Below are 23,672 nucleotides of genomic sequence, written 5' to 3' on the forward strand. Positions count from 1 at the left end.
CACTGAACAATGCTCATTCGCAGCAGCAGTGGCTTACATAACCCATGAATATTTTCTTTTAAAAAAACTCACACAAGCTCTTTCTTTTACCTAATCTACAAACTCCGCAATGTCAGTTCATAGTCAATGTTGTGTGACATCATATTGGACGAAATGAGCCAAGCTAACAGAAGCAGCAGAAAAAAGATGGGTCACCTCCTAATTAGCTAGTGAGGTATTATTACATCACAAGCAACAGAGTTGTGGAAGGCAGGCCATTATTTCCAGTTACTGACCTCATTGCAAGAATTCTTACTGGCCATTCTTGCTTTTTCTGTCTTGTTTATTGTTTTGTTTGGTGAGCTCTTAAGTTGATTCATTCTCTGAAATTGGAAGAGTAGTGGTCATACATGCCCTGTACATTCTTTCTCTCCGAATCCAACACATGAGAGGTGCATATTTTAATATTTCAAGTATCAGTCCCCTACCCTCAGGAGTGTGACCCGATCAGATAGATGGGTGGTTCTTAACATTTGTGTTCTGTGGACCCCCACAAATGTTTTGCTGGGGACCCCAGCTAATTATTATTATAATACCAGGAAGTCCCTCGATGAATTATAATTGGAGTGTTGGAACACCAGCATAAGCAATTTCGATGATTTGAACAGACAAAATTACGGGAGCAAGCATTAATCAAAGAAACACACAGATGACAGAAATAATTCAATTCACAAACATTAAAAATAAAAACATTTAATTTTAATAGTAAAGTTGGAGCTTTTATACATTTAATTGAGGCCACCCAACATCCATTGTAGATTCTGTTTGATGCACTTGCACTGCTCCCACAAATAAATCTGAGGATACAAAATTCATTTTAAACCTCTAATTTCAAATTTCTTCACTTTTACAGAACTTTTTAAAAGTTTCGTTTTTTTATTTTACTTCTTTATTTATATACACTTTTAAATCTGTTAATATTATTTTCTTTTCTGAGCAGTTGCGGACCAGTTGAGTACATGTCACTGGCCCCTCAGGCGTCCCTGGGCCACAGGTTACAAACTGCTGAAATTAGTACTCTCAAATCAGGATAAACGACGGGAGAGTGCCTGACCTCTTGCTACATTTGTTCCTGCAATGACGTGCACATCATGCCTTCCGTTCAGCATTGGTAAAAATCATTGGCAATGCCAACAGGTCCCAAAGGGGAGACCTATTCGCTTTTCCAATGTTTGTTTGTGGTTGTTGTCTGTTTCACCGGTTGTGGAAGGAGTCAGGTGTTTAGAAGGAAGGGAATGCATTTTTTGTCATAAGGTTCTTTATTTACAATTTTTGTCATCCTACATTATGAATATTGCAATGTCACATTTTCTTTAAAACAGCTAAATACACATTTTCATAGTATAGATACAATAGCAATGATAATCTAAAATACAACTAATTGTTTCACAAATGATTTCCCACCTTTAACATAAGTGTGCCTTACAAACTGTGTTAAGGGTGTAGAATGGTTTGCAGATGCATTGTGCAATGGGTGCGGGGTGCAGCACACGCGCATCGTGTGAACAGAGTGGCCTGTTCAGCAAGCAGTGGATACAGTCCATGAAGGCTGTGGACTGTTTTGCATGTATCGGACGCATTGTGTGAAGGGTGTGGACTGTTTTTGTGTAAAGGCTATGCAGAGTTAGAAAGATTGCTATGAGTATCTGCTAGTACAAAAAAATAATAATAAAATGTTAGAACATGCCAATAGGGGAGGGCACTGAAAATTAGAGGCCGAGAACAGGTCCTTTTTTATACGTAAGTGGTCACCCATGCTGTCTTGTCTAGGTGGTACCTTGCTTGAAATAAATGGGGGAGCACAGAAAATGTACCTCACACATACCACCAAAATAATTCAGAGATCCACCTGCCAGAAAGTGAGACCTGAAGGTCCCAGACCTCGCCCTTATATTCTTAACCCAAAGATGCTCTGTACGGCTCAGAAAAACAAGCAAGCGTAGCTTGCAGAGTTGCATCTGTAGAGTGGGGCCAGGGCTGGGCATGGATGAAAAATCCAATATCCTACCCTGCTGCTCTGCTTCAGAAAGCGTGAACCTGTGTTTGTTCTCATTGAAGGGCACAGAGTGCTTTGGCTGGAAACGAGAGCCTTTGTATTCCTCCGCGCTCTCCTTGACACTTTTCAGAACATTGCTAAAACTAATTGACCCTGACTTCAATTCCAGAGAGATGATTGTTCCTGAAAGCACCGGCTTTCCAGTACATCTCTTCCCATCCGCCAGGACTGTTAGGGAAAATTTCCCTATTAAGAGCAGTTTGGTGCGGGCCACCCATCTCTCTTCTCATACAAATTCCAGATTAGCACTGCCTGATCACTCCTCCCAGGAAATAAAGGCTAACTCTGGTCATGTGGCCCATCTAATCCCCCAAACATCTCCCAAGGCCAACAGAGATGCTTGACATCATGTACCGATCGTGTAGCCCTCCATGGGGGTCAGCGCGGAGCTTGGCCGAGGACTCAGAAATGGCTTTTTTTCAGAACATGAAAAGAATGCTCACGTTGATTAATCTGATTGTGAAGATCGGTGTAGTGGATTAGTCTCCTGAGGCAAGTAATCTGTCCTTTGTTCCACATTGGCCGCCCCCGCCAGATCAGCCAAGGTTAAGGTTTCTAATCAAGTTACTTGTTACGGCCTTCTACAAGTGCACTGTAATTTAATGCCCCCGGTTGTCCACAGAAAGCAATAGATTCTCTGAAAGAGTTTGTGAGGCATGGTTGCCTTTCAATAAAATAAAAAAGAAACCAAGGAAGAAACAAAAACCAATGCGGCAAGTGTGTGTGAGGTTTGTACTGGAATAGGCTATAACCTTAAAAAAGTGTGTGTGTTACAAGAGGAAATTAATGCTTAATTGTGCACTTGTCTATCATCAATTGCTATTCCCTCTAAAACTACATCACATATTTATCCAAGTCAGTTTATCTTTCACTCGGGTTCTGGTTGCCATTTTGATTTGTTATGGAAGAGGTGAAAGGGCTGCTTCAAGAGTAAAATATTGTTTTTTGTTAAAGGTCAGAGCATCCATTGTTCCGTATATAACATAAGAATCTTTATGTAGCCATGTATATAATATTCAGTGAAAAAGTAAAAATACGAATAAATGAATAAATCATGTGACTCCAGTCTAAACCTATTATCTGTTCAGTTCATGAACCAGCCGTCTCTTTTTAGGGTTTATTAAGGATCATCAGCGAATTTTCATGATGTAGCCCAGGTTTTCACTGAACATTTGATTTAGGAAGATATATTTTGTTATTTGAAAGCAATATGAGGAAATTTCTGCTAAAAGTGCAGGTGTATATTGTCTTCACATAGAGCACAATATTTCAAAGACAAGAAAGAGACAAGTGATTGGCAGGTTTGTTGGCAGAACAACAAGGCCACGCCAATATAGTCAGCCCATTTCCCTGGCCGCTGCAAATCTGCTACTTATTGTCCAGCTTTGCCCTCATTCTTACTCAGTGGTTACAATTCTGTGTCTGTCAATGGTCGTTTTCTTTATTTCTGATGTGTGTTTTTTCTGGCTGGCTGCTGTGCATTTCGCTCTGGGAACTCAGAAAAGGACTCAAGACATGGCTGTTCGAATGAACAGACCACGGGAAGTAGCTAGCAACTCCAGTGCCTAGGAACCCTCACTGGTGCTATGCCACGCTTTATAAATCCTGATTGTTTGAAAGATTGAAGGAGCACTTCCTTTGGTTACTTCCCAGCGCCAGGTTCCTTAGCACCCTTTGTTGTAGAGTAGACCTGGGTCAATTAAACAAAACATATTTAAAGTACCCAAACATTTGTAATGATTTTAGATTTATCAGACACTCAAACTACTTTTGAGATTCAAGTTTGTTGTAGTTGGAAGAACCCCAAAAAAGGTGTTTTGATGCATATTCTGTTGAGAAATCAGCTCTTTCATAGATATGTAATGGCTCAAGCTTATCAGAGACTAAAATGCTATGTCCAAAACTACTCTAGATGCGCTGATATTTTGAAGCATGATCGCCCCTGGTGTTAGTGCTTAATTTGTGCTGGTGATTGCAGATGGTAGGCAGCGACCCTCATTTTTGGGGATAATGACTTACTTGTCATTATCAGACATTAAGCAAGAGATAGAGAAAGCAGAAAAAGGAGAACTAGTGAAAAAGTGAAAGAACCGAAAACAGTGACAAAGGGAGAAAGTTGGAATGAAAAAGAACCTGCAAGAGTGAGATAAAGAAACAGGAAGTGGATAGGCATATATCTATCACTGCTCTCCCAGGTTTTGTATTGATAAAAGTCCCTACTATCTGTCCACGGGTCAGTCTCCAGACTCTCACTGGCCTCAAGCAGATGTGGTCTCTAAAACTGGACAAGGTGCCGCAGGCAAGGCCTCTCAGGAGCAAATTGTTTTTTTTTATTGCTGGCTACACCTTTCCTTAAACCAAGTCATCAGGCCTACCTTTCATGTGTAAGGCTATAAAACAACTGTAAGGTGACGTTCTGGAGAGCATAATACAATGGAACGTGAAAAAGGATGTTGTTCCTATTTCCAAATCCAGTCTACTCTTCCTCTGGCGAATGTCCATTATTTCACTTTTCAGTTTGCACAAAAGGGGAGAAGGACTATGTTCTAATGCCAACTCCATCTCCTGACTAGCGAAACATGGCAGTCTCCATCTTATTCATTGCTTTCATACTGGTCACTGCTTTGGGCCTGCCCCACATCACATTTAGGAGTTTATTTAAAACATTTTGACACAGGGCAGCACAGCAAGGATTCTTGCTTGCCTGCCCTCTGTCAAACGAAAAGGGTATGTATGAAATACGCATTCCTGTTGTTTTCCACTGCATTGATGCACAATTGTCTGCCTTGCGCCAATGCAGGCACCCTTGCACTAAGGTGCAAGGGTTTCTGCATTGTAGGAATGTTTATTTTTGTGCAGGAAGGGACACTTTCCTGCACAAAAACAATCAATGGATTTGTTTTCCTCTTTCTGTGTGCTCCACAATGCAGCACACATAGAAAGAGGAAAAAGAACTAGAAGAAATAAAGTTATTTCTCCTTGTTATGCCTTCTCTGGGAGGCATATTCTTTTGACACATTCCCAGGTTTACAAATCCTTGTAAATCTCGGAAAGCATCATCTCAGGTGTTGCATGGGAGCACCCGACACAAATCCCATGGAAAGCATCTTTGACTCAGAGTATGGCAACACAGCGGCTTGTGCTGTTTTGCCTTACTCCAGATTTAAAAAGCCATGAAAAGCCATGCATAGTGGCTTCGCGTGGCCTTGCAGATATGTGTCTGCAGTTTGCACTGCCAGTGTGTCAAAAAAGCAACACACCATGGGCACAAGCTGCTTGTAAATATGCCCCTTAGTTCTTTTCTCATCGTGCTTCAGGATTTCACCACACAATGTGCCCCTTTAGTGAAAGTTGGTTTAAAGCATTCCGTATGGACTTCATAGGATTATCTTTTAGCAAATTTCATACAAAGGAACTGTGGCAGTTTATTGTCTGTCTGCATTATGTGCAGTCGAATCCTGGGTATGGGGCGGGATTGTTTTCCCCAGATCTCTAAATTAATCAACGATTATGCTCATAAATCCTTGAATGTAAGCCCAAAAGACTACACTCATACATGTTTCTTTATCAAATGCGTTTGGCAGAAAAAAGTTGATCCGCCTGTTCAGGCATCCAAACTATAGCAGCGTGAGCAGCTTTGAGAGCAGCTGCTTGACACCGCGCGGCACTGAGCGCGCGGAACAGCCGCTATTGTACACTAGGTGATGCTGCGGCGGCGGCCATGGCAGGTAACCTTTTGTAGGTTGATCTGTTGTTTTTGTAGTTATCTTTTGCCTCATTTTCCAATTGCTCAGGCATGGACATGACTAGACAGTCTTTGCCTATGGCTTCATTATCACACAGGGGAATATTTCACAGCCTATTGTTAGAGCGTTGAAACAGCTTCTTCACTTAGGATGGCAGATTTCTTACCACTGGGCTGAGGAAAAAAAAAGTGTAGCTCATCATTAGAGCACAAACTAAGTAGTGAATTAGTGTCAGATCATTTCCTTCCTTCCTTCACTCCCCCATCGTCCTTACATCATCCATTCAACCATCCTTGCTTTTCTCCTCTCGTTTTTTTACTCTTTCAATCTTCCTTAACACGCTTTTGCTCCTTTTTATTTTTTTCCTTTGCATCTCTTTTTGCTAATCTATTACTTATATGCTTGCTTCTTTTCCATCTTTTTCAATTATTTTCTTTTGACCGTCCATCAAATTCCTTTGTTCCTTGGTTTAGTCCTTCTGCCGTCCTTTCCTCCTACCATCTATCCATTTAGCAGTTCTTCCTTTCCATATCCTTCCAAATTTCAGCCGTCTACATCCTCAATTCAACACTGCTTGCATCGTTTGACTCGTTTTTCCTACCGTCCCTCTTTTTTCCGTCTCTCTGCCATTTAATTCTACCTTCTTTCTATTACGTGCTCCTACCTTATCTTCTTTCCTCTGAAGTTGTCCATTTCATACCCTTTATATCTCTTTCTTTCTTTTGTCCCTACTATCCTTCTTCCCATCACTCTTCAACTCTCTTTCATTCCATTTGTTTTTCTTTCTTCCTGTTCTATGGGGGTCATTCCGACCCCGGCGGGCGGTGGGCGCCGCCCGCCAAAAGACCGTACCGCGGTCAAATGACCGCGGCGGTCATTCTGACTTTCCCGCTGGGCGGGCGGGCGACCGCCAAAAGGCCGCCCGCCCGCCCAGCGGGAAAGCCCCAGCAACAATGAAGCCGGCTCCGAATGGAGCCAGCGGAGTTGCTGGTGTGCGACGGGTGCAGTGGCACCGTCGCGATTTTCAGTGTCTGCTTTGCAGACACTGAAAATCTTAATGGGACCCTGTTAGGGGGCCCCTGCAGTGCCCATGCCAGTGGCATGGGCACTGCAGGGGCCCCCAGGGGCCCCACGACACCCGTTCCCACCAGCCTCTTCCTGGCGGTGTAAACCGCCAGGAACAGGCTGGCGGGAAGGGGGTCGGAATCCAGCGCCGCCATGGAGGATTCCCTGGGGCAGGGGAAAACCAGCGGAAAACCGACGGTTTCCCTTTTCTGCCCCAGAAGCACCGCCAGCCTGTTGGTGGTGCTTCCTCCGTCCCCGGCCCTGGCGGTCCATGACCGCCAGGGTCGGAATGACCCCCTATATCATTCACTCTCTCTCTTTCCGTTCCTTTAATTTGTTTCTACCTCTGTCTTAACTCTAACCTTTCGTCTTTCTCCCTTTTTCAAACTTTCCCTTCCTTCTTTAGTTTCTTCTTTCTTTTCCCACTTCTGTGTTTTCTGTTTCTCGAAATCTCTCCCTCCCCTCACTTCCTCACAACTTTTATTCTTCCCTCCATTCTTTTCTGAAATTCACCTCTTTTATTTTCCTTTATGAACCCTTCTCTGTTGTCATTCTGTCTCTTTCCTTACTCTCTGACTGATTTCATTGCATCATTACCTCCTTCCGCCACCTTCTTTCCCCCTATATACACCCTATACTCACCCAGTCTGTCTTTCCTTCCTTCTTGCTAGCAGCAGTCTTTTTTCCACTCCATGAAATTTATTCTAGTGTGGGGAGCTCTCCAACCAGCCCTCGCGCCGTCTCCTTGTGTGTAAATGTGCTCATGCATATCAATGGCCCTGTCTTCTTTCCACTGTAATTGTACTCGGGAGATTAGAGCATCGTGTATTAATGTCATGGCGGATATAATAAGAGAGCGCGTTCACACTCTCGGTCATCATTACGTCTTTGGAGCACTTGCTGATTACACAGGCAGTTCTAGGACGCTCTTCCTGCTGAGTGAAAAATGGTTTGTAAAACATTACGATCATTAGTTCCTGATGGCTGCTGGTACATTTTATTCACCATCTTGACAGCACAAAGTCTTCGAAGACACAATTTGTTTGGAGTTTTGCTGCTGTCTTGGCTTCTCGTGGCACTCCTTAGAAAAAATCCACAAAATGGCTGCCCCCGAGGCCCAGCACTAAAAACTATGCTTGGCTCAGATGATATATTGAATGCACATGTATACACCATGTAATAAAAAGGACTTCCCTTGGCCCCATCTGAGAAAACACAAGAGTAAGAAGCTCAGGGTCAACAAATGTTTTGCTACATTTCACAGTCCATTTGTCCAGCTACAAATAGGCAGTTACATAAGGTTTCAGGTGTTAAAATCTGATATGAGTTCCTGTTGATAATATATGTGATTCTGGACATCTATTGAAATGATAGAAAGGAAATCTCAGCATCTTATAATTCTTATTGGTGTATAATGGTGTCTTTTGGTTTCAGTTGGTATTGTTTAATCTGTAGAACTTCCCTTATATTCTTCCTGCTGGACAAATATAGTTCCCTTTTTTAAAGCCCATCTGGCACAACACGATATAGTAGCAACCATTTTCAACCAGTCCAATTGATTTCCCATCAGGGTCATGTATTAGGGACACTATGCACCAACATTCGCTGCAATAAAGCAGGTTTTGTGAAGGTCAAATAAAGCACCAACAAATACACTGGACAATGCAATTAGCAGGGAATCTCAAAATCAGTGCCACAGTCACAAAGGAAGCTGCATCGTATGGAAATCCACATGCCTGCTTCGTCAAGTCCCAGTATCCATGATCTTCATAGTAACTCCGGTCAAGTCCCAGTATCCAAGATCTTCTTAGTAACCCTGGCACTGCCACTCCTAGCCTCAGTCATTATACCAGGCTACAGCACCAACACAAGTTCCTGCACTTTACCCTGCCTTAAAGTTTGGGTTGTAAGACCTCTCGTGCGTGGAATCTGATTTGTGTAGAAGTAAGAAACAGCACCAGGAAGTTTACTTCTAGATTGGGTTTGTCACTGTTATAGAATTTTTTTCTAAAAAACTTACTGAGAATTTGCAGGCTTGATATTGTGCCAGACCATACATGGAGATTATTTCTTTGGCTATTAACCACTCCCCAGGATTATGTTTCTAGCATGGAGCAGAACTACCCCATGGGGACTAGAAGCTTACTGATATGTACTGCCCTCATTCTCAACTGCCTGCCCACACTGGGTACTCACACAAGGAGTAAAAAGTCTGTATTTATGTTTCTTTTATGTTCCCAGTAAGGACTTCTCCTTGTTTATCGATTGCCCATCTGTTGGTCTTATAGCAGCTCTCTGCCTGGGCAGAAGTGCTATAGTCAAGCCTTAGGGTGATAATTGTTTAGAAGGCAGCGCTCACGTAATGCTTGATAGTCCCTTATGTTGTATGGGGTTCCGTTTCTCGTATCAGGGGTTCATTTTAGACTATATTCCTCTCTTATTTCCTAGGCATGGATAGGGTGTGGGTCACATCTCGACCTCAAAGAGGCATTTTCTAGCAGGGAGCACACCAATGAGGTATGGCTGGTCCAGATGCTCCCACCAGTGATATCACTTGATTGGTCAAGAGATGCACTCCAACAGGAAGTCCATAACCTGGTAAAGGCATGATTAGCTTCTTCCTAAAGAGAACACACTGCATCCATGATTCTGAGACCTTGGCCATGGCATGTACATTACGGTGAGAGTGAGACCAAGAGATCATAGAATCATATAAAAGCCAATGTCTAGCAAACAACAATGTTAGATGCTGCCCCACTTTGGATTCAGCTAGCACAATACACAGGGCTGCTTCAATTGGACGCTAGGAGAGAACCATTCTCCAGGCTTTGTTTGGTGGGGGATGTCCTGCCCAAACCATAAATCTCACAACATCTTTTGACTTTTGTGGACCCCTACTGAATCATTACTAGATGCCATGGACCCCAGCTTAAGCAATTTCTATAACATGAGCCTAAAAAAATACATACAAATACAGAAACAAGTATGCAGCAAATCTATACACAAATGATGAAATATGTTATTAAGTTCACCAAACAAATCGAGACTTGAATTTTCAATGGGGAGGCTGGAGTTTTTCCAAATGTATTTTTATTTTTAAAAGATTAAGTGATATGCTAGACTCTAGCAAATAACTAGCTCCTATTTCTGCTAACGCATGCGCTCATTTGATGGTGCATATCAGTGTTCAACTAAGGGCACCAATTTTCCCAACTAGATTCCGTTTGCCGTTCATGTGCTTCTCCACAAAATAAAGACGATACCAACTTACCTTTTTAGCCTCCAATTTAAAACGCCTTCTCATTTACATTGCGTTTAAAAAAAATCAATTTGGCTTTTTTTAGGAATATATACTTTATTAATATGCTAATATTATTTGATTTTATCAGTCTTGGGATCCCTTAGTAGATGTTGCGGACCCCTCAGAGGACATGGACGACAAGCTTAGAACTACCGACCTAAAGCTTCCAGGATACTGTGGAAAAATGACCATAACCCATATATTTTGCTAATTTATTTAGCCTGTTAGATGCGTATATCATCGGCCAGAGGGTGCAACACACAAGCCACGAGGGAGCATTATCATCATATTATATCCGCAGCCATAGTAGGAAGCATTGATGGCACAAGACAAGGCCTCGGCTGCACACAGGTTCATTACTCAATTGCATTATCCCAGCTTATACAAGAGCATTGTAACAGTATGAGCAGCTGGTACATGATACTAATGAATGAGTACAAAGGATGGGGTTGATGCAAAGAGAGCTGGTGTGCAGAGGACCGACAAAAGGTTGTGGTTCTCTGGGCTTTGAACATCCCGGCAGCTCAACTAGGGTCACTCAGACTCAGTCAAAGTTGGACGCGCATCAGGGACTTAGCTACCATTGCTGCAGCAGGTGCAGTGGCACCAGGGCCCGTAATCCTGAAGGGCCCATTGAACCTTAATAATTGCTGTATTTTACTACCACAACAGCAGCCAAAGGGGCCATTTTGCTTGCTTTGTCCAGGGCTCAAATCTTGCAAGCTACGCTTCTGGGTGGCCCACTGGAGGTGTCCATGCTTGTACAGGCACGGGAGTCTGCCTCTGAATGAGACTACCTACTGTACAGGGGCACAGGTCTTTGGCCCATCTAATTGAGAGTGGGGTTCCTTATTTAGAAGTGCTTGATTTGTAAAATAAAAAAAGGTAAGTGCAGGTTCCCAAAGTGTTTTTTAGAGTCTGATGTCATGCCGGTGGTGTTGAATACAGTGACTACCTAGTCCGGATTCAAACTCACGCCTCTTTCTTCCTAGTACCATGCACTTGCTGTCTTTTTAACTCATTCTTCCAGGTTCCTTTTCATCCCTGCATTCTTCTCTTAACACAGTTTAACAGTCTTTTCCTTCTTTCAAACTTTTCTGCCATCCTCTCCGGCTCTGGGTCATAGACCTATGATGGTAAATAACTCCATCACCTCAGAAAAAGGTTTTGGTGCCCACTAATGCCTGTGGCGACCAGAAATCCAAGCAGGGGTTGTGTAGGCAGGCCAGACACGCACATATGCACACTCACTCACAGCTATGCATTCACACATGTGCACACATTCACCCACCATTCACAAGTACATACATACACATAGAAACACACTCATTCACAGCACGCACTCAGAAATACACATGCATTCATGCATATACACGCATGCACCAAACATTAAAAAAACACAACTTACCAGGCTGCATCTGTGATTCTGACTAGAAGTAGGGAAGCGTTGGTGGTTCTTGCTGATTGGGACTTTTGCCTTCTCCCATTGGCTGACCTTGTTATTGGCCAGCCAATGAAAGGAGGCCTAAGCCACTTACTTGTCACACAGTGAGATGGGATCAGTGAGACTGCTGACCCCCACCGCACTCTGTGATGAGCGTCACTGATGGACACTTGACCCTTGGCACTTTGGGGCTTAAAACTGAAGCGGCCAGATCTGAGGCTTTCAATAGTACTCTCCCTCATCATTAGGGGAAGACAACCAAGCACTTTTCTAGGCTGAGGAGTTCAGGCCCACAGGGATGTGACATCTTCCGCCCAGCAAAGTTCAGCTCAGGCAGCCAGGTGTCTGCACGTTTAGGTCAAGTACAGCACTTGGTTTCCTGACCTGAACATGAGGAGTGTCTGTCAGGCTGGCCTTTGCCAAGCCTGACAGACACTTTTCACGTTAGGAAAAGGGTGGTGCTGGGGCCCCTCCATGTCTAAGGATGGGCCACCAGTGCCATCTGCAAACCTTGGCAAAAACTTATCACTGATGTGTAGTCACTTCAATTTGCATCTATCAGGTCTCTGGATTTTGTTCCCTAATCATTGCTACAGATGTATTTGTCTTCTCTGCAAACCACTAGTGGTTCACCTGCCGCAGACTCTCTTGTAGACCCCAGGCTCTTTTAGCTCGTTTATTGGCGCAGCTTCCTTGACCACCTCATGCATGTGCGTCATTTCGTTGCTGCAAGTTGACAATGTCTGAACTTTGTATCTTGCTTATCCAACAATGTAGCTTAGTGGGTTACAACATACTGAATATTATACAGTACATTAAAACCATTGATGTGGCTCGATACATTGTGAAATCTTTGCCAAACATGGCTTGTAGCAACATTGCTACAATGTACGATATAGAGTGTCCTACAATGGTAGTGTTGGGTGTCGTCTGAGGTCGAGAGCGTGGCACCAGTCGTGTAGCTGCAAACTTGGTGCAGATCGTAGGCATGTCTGACATGATGAGTGTCAAATTGTTAGGGTAGTGCCTTACATACAGACAAGTATCGGAGCAATTATTAGCCACCTAAGCAAACAGTTACTAGCCACCTAAGCAAACAGTTACTAGCCACCTAAGCAAAGAATAATTTGTGACTGGCAACTGATTCATCATCATGGTATGGTGGGTTCATGGCATAGATGTGCAATGATCGAGAAGATGGAAGAACCAAGGGCCTGATTTAGATTGTCGCAGATGGGTTTCTCCATCACAACGATGATGGATATCTCATCCACCAAAATATAAATCCCAGGAAATAATGGATTTATATTTCAGCGGATGTGACGGAGTAACCCATCAGCCGACATCTAAATCAGGCCCAAGTCTTTAATCAGTGCTTGCTTATGAGATCTCTATGTGGTTCAAAAGGTTCCTGCTGCAGCAGGGTTGGCACAGCCTCACATCATTTTTTGGTCATCAGGACAAGTATCTTCAGTGTGGTTAAAAATAACACAAGAAACAATTTAGTTTGTGGTATGGGCTACATAGACGGTACATTTTATTTATGGAGACTATTCACAAAGCCGTCTTCGAGTACGCAAAATAGAACGCTTGTAGTAGTATTTTTAAGTACTCTGTGAATTATCCCCAAACTTCTAGAATGGTAATAACTCAGGAGTATTCAGGGAATATTCTTATGCAATTAGTGCAACTGAAAGGACGGTGTCCCCTTCGCACTTTTACTAAAAGATTGTTGTACGTTTCGGAGTCGATTCACAAAGACTTGTAGGATTACGACAAAGAGTACTCCCGGAGTACTACTTCCCTTGCTGGTAAATGCTATTGTGAATAGGGCCAACAGTGCCAATCTCTGCATCAATATTGCTTACTTATCTTTATTATACGCCTGGCCTCTACATGTGGATCCCCCTCAGTTATTTTTGCTTCTAGTGGTCTTTGTTTTGGCTACAGCTCGATTGTATCGTTGAGAAAACATGCACATCTTATAGGTTTTACAGTTCCATTAGTATGTGGATCAAACGCATTCTGTACAGTAGGTTACCTATTTCATGTAAGAAAATAGTTTTGCTACTGTGAGTCTCAAATTGAGAATATATCAGAAACACCCATAAAATTACCCGAGGGGAGAAGATTTCAAATAGTGAAGATTTGCATTTTTTAACAAAATACACGTTAGTCAGTCACCAAAATGTATGAGACAAAATATTTTTCTTTACAAAATAATTATCTTAGGTCCACCTAGGGTAAGAAATTCAGTTCACAAGACTGCACCAAAAACTGTCAAATGTGTGGGCTTTTTTTCCCACTTTAAGACGAGTTGCCCCACATCAGTAAAAAGGATGAGGTGCTGTGATGAATCCAGGACCCAGACATAATGCCAAAACCCAGGCCGTCAAGTCTCCGATGCCATTGATTTTTCTTGAGCGGACTATCTCCCTATCTCCATCAATCCACCTGCAAACCACTCACAATTGATCGATGAAAAGTGAAGTGGTGCTCCCATGGCCAAGACCTCAACGCTTGTGCTTCTTTGCGGCTACATGTTCGCTGGGCACATGAAACGAGGTGAATGAAAGACGGCACCATACCTCATGGCCTGGAACCCAATGTCAAAGGGACATTTTCCCTCCATAGCGTTAGGCCAACATAAAACCCCTGTAGCAGAGAAAATTCTCCTTCAGATTTTGGTCTGTTGTGTTATCAGGGGAATGTCTTCCACTATCCTGCAGAAGACCATCGATCAAACGGTGGGGATCTCCATAACGTAAGCGGGGTCACCACAGTTCTGCTGGAGGCACTGAAGTGTTCCAGGGCAGACGCCATATTTAATGCACCCGCTCAGCAAAGAACTTTTTTTCAAATCAAACTCGCTGAAAAAATAGAACTTGGCTTGACATGCTGGGAGGAGTGGGGTCTTTTCTTTGGTTTCCTATTCCAATCTGTAAAGTTTGTCCTAAGTAGGGCAGATGTTCTGTCGTACATTGATGGATATCCTATTGCAGGCCGATCTAAGAGCAGAGCAGGAGGGTTTCGAGATTAGTGAACAAGACAGCCTATGCCCTTTGGCGAATATCCACATCCACCAAAATCCAAATAAACCCCATACCATTTAGTTCGGAAACCCATTAAAAGCAAATCTGTTTTTAGGGCCAGATGTAGCAAAGGTTTTTACCCATTCTGTGTCTATGGGAAAAAGTGTTCGTACATATGGCCCTTAATTCCTACGCCTTTACCAGTGCACTCAGCAGGGCACGGTTTTAAAGCAATACAAGCAGAGCTATTGCCGTGGTTCTATGAATAATAACAATGATTTAGATCCTTTTATAGAAAGAGCCTTTAATGCTATTCACTATACAATCACACATATAGGTAGGTAGGTACATCTGCCTGACAAAGGGGCTTTGCAAGCTAGCAATTAAGTGCTTCTGTTTGTTCAATTAATGTATCAACTCGTTTGTCTTCTGACAGACAAAATTTGTGGTGTGCTTGGCTAGCACGACACGCGAGACCTAAGTTACATGTGTTGCTTGTTATCAGCTAGTCGAAATGAGTGTACGCGAAGTCTACCATGGCTTGATTATAACCTGCGCCCAATAGGTAGAGCATATCACACAGGAGTCTGGTGCCTGACACAGCTGCGCTGCTAGAATGAATTACTTGAAGCTGGGCCTATTTTAGCATGTGGAAGGTTACGTACGTGATGACTAGTTGTTTACTTCAATATATGGATGTAACCCATTCTGTTCAGAGTAGGTCTCTGCTAGACAGGGAACACGCAGCTGCTACAAGCAGAGCAGGTTGCAGCTAGAAAAAAGCTCCTGCCTTCCATACACAGGTCTGGCTACTGCTACACATAGAAAAGACCTCAGCTAGGCAGAAAAGAAGCAGTAGTGTAACACAAGCCACTGCAGGCCCTGTGGTGCAGGGAGAAAGGGGTGGCCTCAACCCATCAGGGAGCCCCCTTTCAGACCAAAGTCAATGAATATCTGTGAGCTATGGAAGACTTAGGGGTCTCTCATCTCCTGCAATTGTGGGTGGGGGGGGTGAGGGGTGTTTGCGTTTTTTTTTGCGTTACATCACTGCAACCAGGAAAGTGCTAAACACAGGGAAGCCTTTTTCTGGTAGGAAGCGAATCTGCTCAAGAGAGGAAGCAGGCAAGTCTCAGCTATGCTTATAGCGTCGTTTTTTGTTTGCTGAGCATAGCAGCGCACTAGCGCTGCTTTTCCAACATGTTGGTATGTATCTGGGCTTTTAACCATGCCCACTGCACGCCCATCACTATCACTCGTTCGTGGGCTTGCCTTTCAAAAATCCTTTGTTTTCGTTGGTAAGTGCTTTACGTTTGGCACTCCTCAAGGCAGTTTTGTTACCGCCATGGCCATCTACCCTGTTACATGGATAATTGCACTTTTGCCGATAACTTTGACTGCACGTGAACTTCTTTTTCCTTTGTCTCTCTCCTTCGCACTCACGGCGGCGCTTTGAATGGGCTCTTTTATGTCAACTGTTTTTTACTTTTTAGTTTTTAGTTTGTGTGGCAAACAAAGTCCTGGTATGAATTTACAACGCTAATAGCTCTAACTCGAGCAAACGTGAGACCCATTGCATTCCAAATGCTGGTTCTATATATGCAACATATTTGGTGAGGCAGGTAGGAGGCCTATGCTAGACAGGGTGCAGATCGGACATTTTCAAGACAGAGAGCATGTGTCTGTTGCGCAAGGAGCAGGCCTTGTTAGATATTATCCAGTTCCCTAATAATGAGGAAACGGGCCCCTGTCAGACATAAATCGAGACTCTTGTCAGACAGGAGCAGGCTTCTGCTACACATGGAGCAGGTATCTACTGTCTGCAAGGAGTCTGTTCGTCGAACAGACACCTTGCAGACAGGCCGCATGCTTTTTGTAGGCAACCAGCATGTTTCTGCTAGGCCTGAAGCAGGTCCCTGCTAGACACGTAGTAGTCCTCTGCCAGATACAGAGCAGGCCTCTGACAGACAAGGGCCAGGAATCTGTAGACAAGGAACAATCCTCTGCTAGAAAAGAAACAGGCACGTTCCAGACAGGAAGAATTCCTCTACTAGACAAGGCGCATACACCTTCAAGACTGGGAGCCTGTCTCTTGTAGGCATAATTATGCCTCTGCCAGACACGAAGTAGGCAACGCCATGATAGGTAGCGGTTCTCTGCCAGACACACAGCAGGAATCTGCAGAACAGGGAGCAGGCCTCTGCTAGACAGAAAGCAGACCTCCGTCAGAGAAAGAGCAATGCATCTTATAGACACAGACAGTCATCTACTAGACTGAGAACAGCCTCTGCCAGATACAGACCTCTACTAGGAAGGGAGCAGGGTCTGCTACACACAGAGAAGGCCTCTGCCAGAGAGGGAACAGGAAAGTACTGAATATGGAATAGCCATCTGTTAGACAGAGAGCAAATATCTGCCTAACACCCACAACAAAAAATACAAAAGAAAAATGCCCAATACCCCATAAAATATTAGAGAAAGAGATCTTTTAGACTTGAAATTTGCTTTCTTGAAGAAGATTTCCATGCAGCTTCACGTGGACTGTATCGATAATAAATGTCTATATACATACATATCTGGACATGTCAACATATTTGCATAAACAAATCATCAGTAGTAGGCCTTAAATATTTACTAAATAATAACAGGATGCAGAAAAATCTTATGATTGCAGATGAATGTAGTATACCATTGAACTATGGGTAAGATTCAATTATGTGAAAGAGGTGGCAATAGAAAGAAGACACAGAATACACTAGTTTAGGAGATATGTTGTCTATATAAAAGACATGCTGCAGATCTTGTAGAAGTTACCAATGAGAATCAATAAGTTTCATACTACAATATAATTCAAACCAAACCTTCATCAGGACAATACTTACATGGCACAAAAGGCCACAATGTACTGTAAATATTAAGAAAGGAAGGAAACACTGGTTAAAAGATACAAAACACAGTCATTATGACTCTGGCGGTCTTTGTTGAAGACCGCCAAAGCTGCGGGCGCCAGAAGACCGCCAGTGCTGGCGGTCTTCCGCGCACCATATTACGGGTACTGCTGGATTTCCGCCACACTGAAGTGGCAATCCAGCAGTAGTCGTACTGGCGAGCAGAGGCGCTGGGCCAGTTCCACCACCGCCCCCCCCGAAGGACACCGCTCGCCATATTATAAGCAATAAAACGGCCTGCCGGTGTGCTGCTGGTCGGGGGCTGCCAGAGGTGGAAGTGTCCCTTCCTGTTCCATGCCAGACGACCTCCTCTCCGAACCAGGTAAGTTGATCTTCCGACAGGGTAGGGGGGTGGAAGGGTGGGGAGTGTTGTGTGTGCATGTGTGAGTGTGTTTTGTCTGCGTGTGTGCATGAATGTGTGTATGCGTGGTTGTATGTGTGTCTGATTGTAGAAGTGAGTGCGTGTATGCATGTAAGTGTGTATGCGTGTGTGTATGTGAGTATGAGTGTTGTGGTGATTGCGTGTTTGACTGCATCTGAGTATGCGTGTTTGGATGGGTGTGAGTATGCGTGTTTGGATAAATGTGAGTATTAGTGTTTGGATGGGTGTGAGTATGCATGGTTGAATGCGTGCATGAGTACTGAGGTGAATGAAAGTTTGGATGCACATGAGTGAATGCGTGTATGTAAGTGTAGGTGAATGTATGCACGGTGCGTGTGGGTGTCTGTGTGTGTTTGCCTGTATGCGGGGAGGGGGTTATTGTGTCTGGAGGAGGGTGGGGGGCGCTGTGTCTGTAGGGGGGTAGGAGGCCCTGTGTCTGGAGTGGGGGAGGAGGAGGTTTAGTGCTTGTTGAGGGGGGAGTCATCTACCGGTGACAGGAAAGAAATTTCCTGTCAGCTGTGGCCTTTCCACCAGGGTTTTCATGGCGGTGCTACCGCTGCAAAAACCCTGGTGGAAAGGCGGCTCCTGATACCGCTGGTGGTCTTCTGTGGACTGCCGGGTCGAAGATGCACATCTCCGGCCCAGCGGCTACGACCGCCCTGGCAGTATGAGTGGACATGTGGCGGGTTGGCAGAGGCAACCCCGCCACACTCATAATGTGGCGATCTTCACCGCCAGCCTATTGGCGGTGAAACCGCCACCTTTGCCCTGGCAGTCAGGAGACCTCCAGAGTCATAATGACCACCATTGTTATTTATGTGAATGAAAGCCCAATCTATACTTATCCATTTTTAGCTAACTGCTCGATTAATTGCAGTAAGCCAATAGCATGCATATCATTGATCTGAAGCACAAGGAACAATTTCTGTTTTGAAATTGTTGCTGCCTCCTCTTTGAGCAGAGGCTTTATTACAGAGGTCAGCCATTCATATTCTCGAGATAGACACGCTTAGCAATGCCTTAATGAAAACAAAGGGATCTTGATTGGTTGACTGTATATAACAAACCCTGCAATTCTTGTCTTACACCACAGAGAGAGTATATTTGGTGTTCTCCTTTGATAAGTGGTGGGTCATTCTGGCCTTTTCTAGTTTGCCCTAGGGCTCCAGCAGACTTTCCATAGGCGGTTTCCCATGTGTTTCCTCTAACACCTACCAGGTCTTTTCACAGCGGTGTAAATCCATGAATAGAACAAGCTCCAGAGCCAGAGGGAATTTTGAAGAATGCTTGTCGCCTTGGATAATGTCATGAACAAGTGCGTCTAGACTTGGGTTGATCTTCATGTGAAAAGTATGGTTGGATTGATCTATGAAAGCAGACGGCTGTGCTACATACAGGCATTTGATGAGGAGGTAGAAAGGCATGCAGTGTACAGGCTTGATATCAATGATCCATGTCTAGAAACAGACATGGATTTACATTTGTGGCATTAATTTAGAACAGGTTATTGAGAGGCGTTTTGTCCTTTTTGGTATACTTTTATCACAGTTACCCCTTATGACCTGTCTCTGCTTCTCTACCTCTCTTCCCAATAAGAGAATGTGAACATTGGGTGCATTAACTGGTGCACATTGCAATTACAAATGTGGCAATAGCGTGAGACTTTACATAGAGGAATGAATATATAGCCTGGAGTTTATAATTTTAGAAACCCATATTTTCACTTTGTTTTGAGCGATAAGATTTGCAAATATTTGAACATGACTCTGTCCCTGGGATTTCCTTCTTCAGCAGGTTAAGCTGTGAAGGACTGTTCAAGTGCTGGTGCTTGATCAAGTGGGAGTGAATTGATAATTTAATGTCTTTTTATACTAAATGGGGCAGATTCTTAGACCCTGAAGGAGTTCGATCATACAAGTGTACATTACATCACCCAAGGGGCCATACCATTTCAAAAGTAAAAAACACATTCAAATTATGCTCCAGGAGAGAGGGGCATATTTAAGAGCACCTAGAGTCACTGGAGCGTCACTTTTCGTGACGCTCCTAGTGGCGCTAAGCACTGCTCCATATTTACAAGGAGGTGAACACCACTTTTTTGTGGCATTACGCCTCCTTTTAAAGGAGGGGCGTGCAATGGGTGTTGCTGTGGGCGTTCCATCTCAACACCCTTTGCTTTTGACGCAGCCTCAGACTTATGAGTTGACATAAACCTGATGCAGCGCCAAAAAACTAAAGCCACCCCAGGGTTGGCGTTATCATGGCAAAACCAGGAGCAATACTTTTATTACTCCTGTTTTTTTGCTTTTTCTATGTGTGCTGCATTCTGCAGCACACATAGAAGAAGCAAAATGCCATGGATGATTGTTTACGTGCAGGAAGGAACTCCTTCCTGCACATAAACAATCTATCCCCTCAATGCAGACACCCTTCAATTCAATTAATTAATTCAGCATGCTCACAGGGGGAAATGCAGGGGTGTGCCGTATTCCTCTAAATAAAGTGCACCCCTGCATTTCAAAAGAGGCGCAGCATTGCTATTTTGGTGCAGCACCGCGCAGCGCCACTTTATCATAAATCTTGGCCGAAGTATGGAAACTGTTACAAGACATATTTTATTACTTTTCTGTAAAACCTTTTATTGCCCTTAGGGCTCACCTCCCTGTCAGTTTTATTGCCCTATTACCTAAAATGAGGATTAATCAGTGTTTTGTCAACAACATATTTCCTCCATTCATGACAGAGGCTGTATATGAATTTTGTAATTATTTTGAGTTGTGGGTTTGTTTTGAAAAGAAAGAGAAAAGGAAAAAGACAGAAAGAGAAAGGAAAAGAGAGTAAAAGGCAGATGCAGGGAGAGACAAAGGATGTATGTGTGAGAGGGAAAGAGTGAGAGAGTTGGAGAGACAGAAAGAAACAGTGCGACAAAGTGGAAAACAGAAATTAAAAGCTGAATTTCAAACATTGAGTTCAGTTTTGTAAAGAACATATTTTTGGGACTCTGAACTTAAGAAACTACCTTTCCAATAAACATAACACACATGCTGGTGAGCATAGCAACTCACAACGGAGTAAACAGAAAATTCAATTACCCCCACTTCGATCCATACCTCAGATGTCATCAGCTCCAGTGCTTGAAATTGGAAAATTAAAGTGCAGGTGCTCTGTGCCAGAGTACATGCTTGTTTCTGAGAAGTTCTGGTACTCTCCAATTAAATGTATTACGTTTTTCTTGAGATTTGCCCGTACTCTCCCTCTCAAAATAAAAAAGTGCTGGTACTCAGTACTGGCCCATTTAAAGCACTGATCAGCCCTAACCACCCTCGAAGAGGTCCCATCATCCCTCCATCCACCTCTCCAGCCTTTAAGCCTTTCATCCGTCTGTTCATCCATCTACCCACCTGTATACGTTTGCATCCATCCAACGTTTCAACATTTCATCCATCCTTCCTATACCATTCTGTCCAACCACCCTTCCATCATTACAGTCTTCAATTCATGCTTCCACTCATAGTTCCAACCATTCACCCATCCTTTTTCCCATCATCCATCGATCCATCTATTATTTCCCCCTCCTTTTATCAATCCACCCGTCCATCCTTTCACCTTTCAATCCAGGTTCCCATCCATGCACCTTTTCATCAATCCTTCCACTGTTTCTTTTGGACACCCATGCAAAATTTTTACCCTTCCGCTGTTAATGTATATTTCATGATATTTGTATTTTATTTTGTAAAGCAAGCACATTTCTTAATTTATGTTCATATGATACACCCTTAGAAAACCTCCGGAATACTGAGGCCTCCTTTCACCTGTACCCCACCGAGAGCGTCAGTAGTTAACATGACAAAATACCCTGCGTATGCAGTAAGAGCCAGGAATAGCAAACACAGCACACCCTTTTAAAACAATTAATAGGACTTTCTCAAAGAAGTTGCCAGTCAGTAGATCAGTGCTTAACCTGGGCCGGTGGTGTCCGGTGGAGGCCCCTGGCACTTACCTTTGGAACCAGCACTTATTTTTCTGCATCAGATGTTCACCAAAAGCAAGAGCGGGTAAAACAGACAAATCGGGGAGACGGAGGAAGAGAAAGATGGAGAAAAAAAACACAAAGCAAAAAAACAAGATCCTGCAAGAGTGAGCTAAAAGGACAGGGAGTGTCTGATATTGAATTATAGAGGCATGAGGTGGATTTAAGACTCCAAGCTTTGGTATTCGCATATTGACTTTTAATTGCATAGGCTTCTGAGCAAAGCTTTGGGCACAGCGCACTTTCTTTTACAAATTAAGCACTGCATGAGGCAGGTTATACACATAGTAAATGCTTCAGGACTAAAAAGATAAAGGCCTTTTCCTTGTAATTTTCTACATCTGAACACAATGAAGGACTTATGGGGGTGCTACATAAATCTGGAAACCGAGGACTAGTGAGCTGGCGATCACAACGTTGCACAGCAAAGCATGGCAATGGCCACTTTCTCTTCATGATCTATTTTAGCAGTGACTAACCACCTCGGGGATGGCATTTCTGAGCACTAATAGCCTTCTTCCCCTGTTGTGATTGCTGCTCAGTGATGGACATTTGGTACATTGCTTTAATTATCCATGCTTTGTTCTTCTTTTTTAAGGTTGACAGTAGTTTGAATTACTTTTCCGTGTCATTTACTTAAATGCAGGATTATGTAGATCGCAGAAATGTACCTTACCAATCATGGCTCTAGCTCCTTGAAGTTTTCTTCCAGTTTGATCTTCAACTAGCTACATTCACTGCAAGTGTTTTTAAATGTCCAAATTCCATAAAACACTTAGGGGCATAAATATACTCTGTTTGCGCCGAATGTGCGTCAAAATTTTTGACGCACAACTGCGTTGGCGCAGTTGTGCGTCAAAAAGTATAAATATGGGCCTTAGGGCCTAATCTAGATTGCGGCTGACGGGTTACTCCGTCACAACGGTGACGGATATCCCATCCGCCAAAATCTAAATCCCATAGGATAGAATGGGATTTAAACTTCACCAGACAGGATATCTGTCACCGTTGTGATGGCGTAACCCTTCCACTGAGTTCTAAATAAAGCCCTTAATTCCGTTTTTTCCTTTGCATATTGCTTTCTAGAGCTCCCCAATTTGGCAAATCAAGAGTGCCATAGAGATAAAATTATTTGTCCAGGATCACACATTAGGTGCAGAAGGCTGCCTTGGAAATATAGGCCCAGATTCATGGCCTTTGTGGCGCAGGGCAGCACAGCAAGTCCTCTTGCTGCACTACCCTGCGCCACAGGCAAAGGGCAGGAATGTGCCGTATTCATTCAATACAGCTCATTCCTGTTCTTCCCCCTGCGTTGGCACCCCTTTGGGTGCCTAGTGCCACCATGGTGCAAGGGTGTCTGTGTTTGTTGCATGTAGGATTTTTTTAATGCATGAAGGGGCACCTTCCTTCACAAAAAACAATCTTGAGTGGCTCTTTCCTCTTTCTATGTGTGCAGAATGTAGCAAACAGAAAAAAGAAAAAACGAGTAGAAAAAAATACTTCTCGTTACCCCTCACCTGAAGAGGTGTAGGATTTTGGCATATTCCCAGGTCTACCAGTGTTGGTAAATCTGGGATTGCATCAAAAACCATAGGAGTTGTGTGGGAACACCCACACAACGCCCATGGAATG

At 43.5% G+C, this 23,672-nt stretch overlaps 1 protein-coding gene across 5 annotated transcripts in view; it reads left to right on the forward strand.

Moving 5' to 3' along the window:
* LOC138268644 (cadherin-6-like) overlaps positions 1–23,672 on the forward strand; it is a 220,401-nt gene that overhangs the window by 80,511 nt on the left and 116,218 nt on the right. Inside the window, exon 1 of one of the 5 annotated variants that reach the window (XM_069218523.1) lies at positions 19,303–19,325. The exons of the other annotated variants lie outside the window; for them this stretch is intronic. The gene's annotated coding sequence lies outside the window, so the exon portion shown is untranslated. Of the gene's footprint in view, positions 1–19,302; positions 19,326–23,672 lie in introns of those variants that run through there. 5 annotated transcript variants of the gene reach the window in all.

This window comes from Pleurodeles waltl, chromosome 2_1 (genome assembly GCF_031143425.1).
Source record: "Pleurodeles waltl isolate 20211129_DDA chromosome 2_1, aPleWal1.hap1.20221129, whole genome shotgun sequence".
NCBI classification, from domain to species: domain Eukaryota; kingdom Metazoa; phylum Chordata; class Amphibia; order Caudata; family Salamandridae; genus Pleurodeles; species Pleurodeles waltl.